The sequence below is a fragment of the Misgurnus anguillicaudatus genome, chromosome 3 (genome assembly GCF_027580225.2).
Source record: "Misgurnus anguillicaudatus chromosome 3, ASM2758022v2, whole genome shotgun sequence".
NCBI classification, from domain to species: domain Eukaryota; kingdom Metazoa; phylum Chordata; class Actinopteri; order Cypriniformes; family Cobitidae; genus Misgurnus; species Misgurnus anguillicaudatus.
In genome coordinates this window covers 21,795,235-21,802,200 of record NC_073339.2, presented here as the reverse complement: position 1 = coordinate 21,802,200, position 6,966 = coordinate 21,795,235, and the positions used below count along the sequence as shown (strand labels likewise).

At 35.9% G+C, this 6,966-nt stretch overlaps 1 long non-coding RNA gene across 1 annotated transcript; it reads left to right on the top strand.

Moving 5' to 3' along the window:
- Positions 1 to 880: 880 nt before the first annotated feature.
- LOC129416351 (uncharacterized) lies at positions 881 to 4,487 on the top strand. Its single transcript, XR_012360394.1, has 5 exons — positions 881 to 1,691; positions 1,915 to 1,935; positions 2,067 to 2,133; positions 2,308 to 2,377; positions 4,413 to 4,487. It is a non-coding gene; the product is annotated as an uncharacterized lncRNA (long non-coding RNA).
- The last annotated feature ends 2,479 nt before the right edge of the window (positions 4,488 to 6,966 follow it).

Genomic DNA, 6,966 nt, shown 5'->3' with positions numbered 1-6,966 from the left:
CAAAGGAAGATATTTTGAGGAATGTTTGAAACCAAGCAGATCATGAGCCCCATTGACTGTCATAGTAGGAAAAAAGAATACTATGAAAGTGAATGGGGCTCATGAACAGTTTGATTTCAAACATTCTTTGAAATATGTTCCTTTGTGGTCATCAAAATAAAGACTTTTATACATGTTTAACAACATGAGAGGATGAAAATGATGACAAAATGTGTGAACTATCCTTTTAAGCAGTTTTTATTTGGATAAGATGGAGTATTTGTTCTGTTCTTATATGTTTTTGTATATTTATGTACACTGTTAACGATTTCTGTAAATTACACTGTATTTTACTGTAATATGAACTGTATTTTACCGTAGGGCATGTTATACAGTATGTTGCTGTATTTTGATGTTGCATTGTGGGAAATGTAATATTTGTGCCAGTAAAATACTGTATTACAATCCAATATAGAAAGCTATCTTATACAAATAATGTAATATTATTGTATTTATATATTGATTTAAAATGTAATGTAAAATTCAGAAGACTTAAACAAAGTCCTAAAAACAATCAAACAACTAAATTAGTGCAAGTAGAGCTGATTTATTTACCAAAACACAATATAATCATCTTCATTAAAGTATTTTGTATATTCGAATTAATTTACAAATGTAAGTGTTTAAAAATTAGAGATAGGTTTTGCCGGTTGTTGATGAGTGATGAATACCAGCTGTGAATTTTCTCAACGCGTGTAAGCAGCCACGACACAGGAAACCGAAACAGTGTTCCAATATAAAGTGAGGGCCGAACCCGCATACTACACGATATAATGGTTCCCCACCTCGGGAGCTATAGGGAACGAATTGAGACACAGCCCTGGATGTAATCACAGGCACGTTCAATCTCACACCGGTGCACAACGTTTTGCTACGGTTTCCGGGTTGAACGACATGTTTCCTGGAAACGGTGTGCAACGGAATGCAACAGGTTTTAGAAGCGTTTTCTCTTGTTTGGTGGGTGTGTCAGAAATGCCGGCCCAATCAGCGGCAAGATGTATAAAACCACGCGGTAGTAAAGAGACAGCTCGCTCAATGGGTTCAAGTTGGAATGTTGTCTTTCATTCTGGACGGCAAGGTCAGTGACTGTAACATCGAGGGTATTTTACAGTATTAAACACACATCTATAACGATTTCATCAGTCCTCAGAAACATTTAAAAAAGAACACAAAGAATGGCCTCTCAGCTACCGTAGTTGCAACGCTTACGTCATCACAACAGGGCGTTCAACGCATCACCGTTTCTGTTTAATAAACGTTGTGCAACGTTTTGTCGGGGCTGAACGCAGCCCACGTCTGTGCTGATCACGTGCCTGTACACAAACCCGCGGCTCACTTGCAAAAGATTATCCTGTTATTTATTACACGTATAGTAAACGTTTTTAATGTTATCATGAATCAATGTTATAGTTTTGTATGTCAGATTATTTTTTGAGAAGAGTCATGACTCAACGCGGACCTTACATGCTGTTAATTTGTGTGTGCGTATGGCCAAGGTACAATGCACTCTTTTGCACTCTATGACCAGCCATCAGTAAATCGAAATACAGTAAAAAAATGAGCGCGAAACCCTGACACTTTACAGAAAGACACGGATATCCCCGCCCGAAGAAAAAAAGAACACAGGACAATGGTTGCAAGTTAAACAGCTGGTAAGTAAAATGAGTAATCCTGTGATTTCTTAACATATTTAATTTTTTATTTGGTTAATTAATTTGAAACACTTAACGCACGTTAAAGGTAATTTACCTCACACGTTAGGACTGTTGTGACTAAACAGATAAGTTAGGGAGAGAGCTTTGTGGTGAAAACTCTTTTTAAGACTCAACAAAACTTTCGGTGCAAGTTATCATATTTATTTCTTTTCCTTTTTAGAACATTTCACCATCTGCAAAGGTAAGTAATCTTGTGATTTATTTTTTGGTTTAGTTCATTAATTTGAAACACTTTTTTAAACACTTAACAACACGCAGTTGACGGTAATTTACTTCTAATTTACTTACTAATTATTTTCTTCCCCTTTTTAGAACATTTCACCATTGACATATTAACATAAACGGTTCTCTTTTTCTTGCTTGACTGCGTTTGGTACAGGTGAGTGTTCATCTGAAATGCTAGGCGACAAACTGAGCTTTTGTGTTTAACGCTATTTTGAAGTCAGTCTCTCAGTTTCTAACATTAAGTAAGGAATAGTTGACGATGGGTCATTGAATTAAATTGATATAACTGCCAGTAAGAAAAAGTATGTGTGCGTGTGTGCGTGTGCAGGTCACAACAACAACGGCAGATGCAGAGACCACGCTTTCCCTTGCTTCCACTCCACGGCTGATCATGCTTGGTAAGATTCTTTAACACATACTTTGGGAACATTAAAAAGATTAAAGGGATAGTTCAGCCAAAAATGATAATAAACCCATGATTTACTCACCCCCAAGCTATCCAAGATGCATATGTCCATCATTTTCCAGACAAACACATTTTCAGATATTTAAGAAAATGTTTTAGATCTTTCAGTTAATTAAATATGAAGTTACAGGGTCCACGTCCTTGAAGTCCAAAAAAAGTGCGTCCATCCTTCACAAAATAATCCACACGGCTCAAGGATGATAAACAAAGGTCTTCTGAGGGTGGTCCGCACGGTGTTGTTGTGGAGGTATCCATATTTAAAACTTTATTAACGAAAATAACTACCTTCCGGTAGCGCCGCCATCTTAGTCGGGTCCGCATTCAAGATCTGTGCCCGGTTGCATGAAAGTCCTTAGGCTTAGAAATCCCTTAAATATAAGGTTTAGGGTGCCCTTAATAAAAAATGGGTTGCAAGAAAAACCCTTAAGTGAACCTTAAGGCTGTCAATAAGTATTTACCCTTAAATGCTAAAGTATTACCTTAAAGTCTGCTATGCGTTGCTAGAAAGTCCTTAAGTCCCATTTTCCCTTAAAAACTTAAGGGACTATAACAGGTCCCTTAACGTCAAATGCGATGGCTGATTTTATGGTTATTTAAGAAAATGAAGTACCAACGCGCATTTCTAACGTTCGAAATAATCCCTTCGAGAAAAGTGATGCACATTTATTAGGAGTAAAGTGGTTTGATCGTCCGTCAATCTAAAGTTTTTCCAGTTTGAATTACTTTCAGGTTTTATACATGCGGCACTTTACAGTCTGTTATTTGCGATGTTTCATTGTACACAAATCCGCCGTCTGTCGAGCTGCGTGCGTTGATTTGTTTACGCTGTGAGATTTTGTAACTATAGCAACGCCTCTCTGCTGCCGTGTTTTGGCAGAGACTACCGTAAAATACTTAGTATAAACACTTAAGGGTGACAGTTAAGACCTTTGTTGCAACGCTCTTAAATAAATCCCTTACCTCAGGGATTTTTTCCCCCTCAGGGAAACCCTCACTTAAGGAGTCACATGCAACCAGGCACTGAGCTTTACGCAACTTACGGAGATTACTCTGCTGCTGCTCTGTGCCCCCGCCCTCCGAATTTGTCATACGTCACTAAGAAAAGTGCGTACACTACACTAATACTCTCTCCTGAATACAGAGGAGTCTAAGATGGTGGCGCTACCGGAAGGTAGTTATTTTCGTTAATAAAGTTTTAAATATGGATATTTCTACAACAACACCGCGCAAATTACCCTCAGAATACCTTTGTTTATCATCCTGGAGCCACTTGGATTTATTTTGTGAAGGATGGACGCACATTTTTTGGACTTGAAGGACGTGGACCCCGTAACTTCAGATTTAATTAACTGAAAGTTCTAAAACATATTCTTAAATATCTGAAAATGTGTTTGTCTGAAAAACCATAGACATATGCATCTCGGACAGCTTGGGGGTAAGTAAATCATGGGATTAATATCATTTTTTGGCCGAACTATCCCTTTAATGCTTTGTTAATGTTAATATCAAGAGTAATGAAATGATGATTGGCCTTTTTAGGTAACCCCCCCCCCAAATTGTATTCTGTACTCATTTACTTATTCTTGTGTTGTTCTTAACCTGCATGAGTTAAATTTCCTGAGCGAAGATAATATTTTGATAAATGATGGTAATCTAATAGTTGACAATACCCCTTGACCTCCACAGTATTTGTTTTTCTTACTATGGAAGTCAGTGGGTACCATCAACTGTGCTTACCATCAAATATTAAAATATCTTCTTTTGTGTACTAATAAATACAACAGAATCAACTCCTACAGGCTTAGAACAATACAAGGGTAAGTAAATGATGACAGAATTTTGGGGACATATGAATTATCACTTTAAAATGATAGATTTCAAATTATTGAGAAAAGCTCTAACATCTAAATATTGTTACTTACACCAAAATCAAATAACAAACGCTATTATTAATTAATTATTTTCAGAGGATCCAGATCTACAAAACAAAAAATGGATGCTGCCAATTGAAGGCTAAGTCCGCTTTCCTGCGATTGACCTACCATTTCTTCAGCATTTGCTGTTCACTTTGGTTGCTACTACGTGCTCAACATCGAGTACCAAGTGGAAGCAGCCACTACTTGGCTCATCATTTACTTACTTTTATGTCCTTCCTAACCTGTATGCTCTTTCTTCAGAGGAACACAAAAGAAGATATTTTGAAAAATTTTGTTTACCAAACATGTTTAGTTCCTTAACTTTCATTGGTTTGTTGACTCCCATCAACAAAGCTGTTTGGTAACAATCATTCTTCAAAATATCTTCTTTCGTTTTCCACTAAAGAAAGTGCATACAGGTTAGGAAGGACATAAGGGCTTCTATATATGATTTTAGATTTCAGGAAGTGGCAAAGTCTTGTCATCTATTAGCAACTGCTGGTCCTTTGTGGTAATTACAGTGGGCCTGAGCAATATGAGGATATTATCGTATAGCAACGATTAGGAATGGCACCATTTTTTAAAAAAAGTGGAGTGTCCCTCTCTTACACATCAAATGATCTAATGAATTCTTTTTTTTATGTAAAGATTTATTGTGAGGATCAGCCCCGACAACAGCAAGTGCTCCTCTAAGTTCCAGGTGAGCAAAAGAAGTGGGAAGATGGTGCAAAGGAAGAACTCTGGCCTGAACCATCATGTATATGGGCCATTCTACCGAATTGGTGCAAATTGACACTTCAAAACTTCTTGAAAAAAGTTTTTTTTCCTGCAAGCTTTGTAGTCATAAACATAGTAGAACATCTAAGGAACACTAATCTACTGATTGGACACTTTAGTTTCCTAGCATGTTTTTATACCGTTTCGAAATGTTTTCTCTCTCCCAAAATTTGTCACTACCGAAACACAACAACATTTGATATAAAAATTTGGTTTTTAAAAGCCTATTCTGATTTTCTTTACATTAACCTTCTAAATATATTTTTTACATTTTTTTTAAAGACAGTGTCATGGTTATATTGATTAGAAATATTATTTTAACAAAACTATAAGAGTGGTTCATCAAATTAAATGCATTTTGAAAGCAATATTTCTCTGTAATTGCCATACATGCACTGATACAGTTTTCAAATTCAAGGATTCATTAGTTTAAATTTTTATCTAACTAAATAAAATTATGTCATCTTTTCTGATAACAAAACCTACTTTATTTTTCCAGAACATTATTTGTTTCGGTGGTGACATCAAATGTTCGGTAGTGACGACCATATTGGATTTTCCGTATTTTGTTTTAAAAAAAGTCATAAGTTAGTCAAAAATGGTTGGCATTATGCAGTCAAAACATACAGCACAAAAAATATCTAACGCAACACCACATAAAAGCACAAGTTTGCACTGAAATTACGCTGAAGAGATGGCAGATAGTTCAGACCTTGAAGAGATGCAAGATGCTGTGTTGATTTTCACATCTCTTGAGAAAAAGATGACAATGTATGTCCATATAAAACTTCAGGCGCACAGTATAAACTACAGAATTTGGTGTGTGTGCACCCATGTCCATCTGTAATGTTGGTGTACACATGTGTGCCTGTTTTTCCATTACACATTCTAACATCTCTAAACCTCCTTAACTGATTCTCTTGTTGCTGAGTTTGACTTTTTTGAGTTTGAAGTAAACTTAATTTTTTATTTGATTTGAGGTAGGTTGAATAAATTTTCATATAAAAGAACTAGTGATAGACCGATATATCGGCCGATTTTTGCGAGTTTTATGTGTATTTGCATTGGCCGATTAGTGGCTGCTGTGTTCACAGAGTTTTTCCGGCATTATTTACAGACAGAAATATAGTTTTTTAAGTTCAATATATGTTACTTTTTTAAATTGAGACTTATAAAAATGACACGATGATGCCAAATGTTACAAGTAAACTAAGTGAGCAAAAGAAGTATCGGCTCAAGAAAATAGGCTCTCTCAGTCTGTCCGCTCTACTTTCATCTTTCCGTCTATGCATGTTGGTGATTCCTCTCACTCTGTAGCTATCTCTACAAATTAACCAAAGATATTTACATTTACATTATTAGTGTGAGCCTGCCCTGTCTACACTTAACAATGACATGTCAATTTACAATGATACTGATAAGTGCTATCTGTTATGTCATTTATATAAAGCAATCAGTCAAAGTCCCGCTAAATTAGCGCAGAAAGTTTTCCTAGAGCCCAGAGGTAGAATCATATAGCCTTCATTTATATCAATAATGAGTCAAGCTTCTACTGTATGAATTAATTAAATTAATCTGGCCTAGTTCATTTTATCTTAGTTTGTAGTCCTAGTCAAATCACGTACAACATTACAGAAATATGACTAACAAATTATTTGTACTGAAAAAGAATATATGTGCACATGAAAGTTTCTATTTATTTATTAAAATAAAGAAATAAGTGTCATTTTGTCACTACCGAAACAATCACGTCACAACCGAAATGTCAACAAATGTTTCGGTTGTGACTGTTTCGGTAGTGACGATTTAAGCTAACTTTGATCCTACT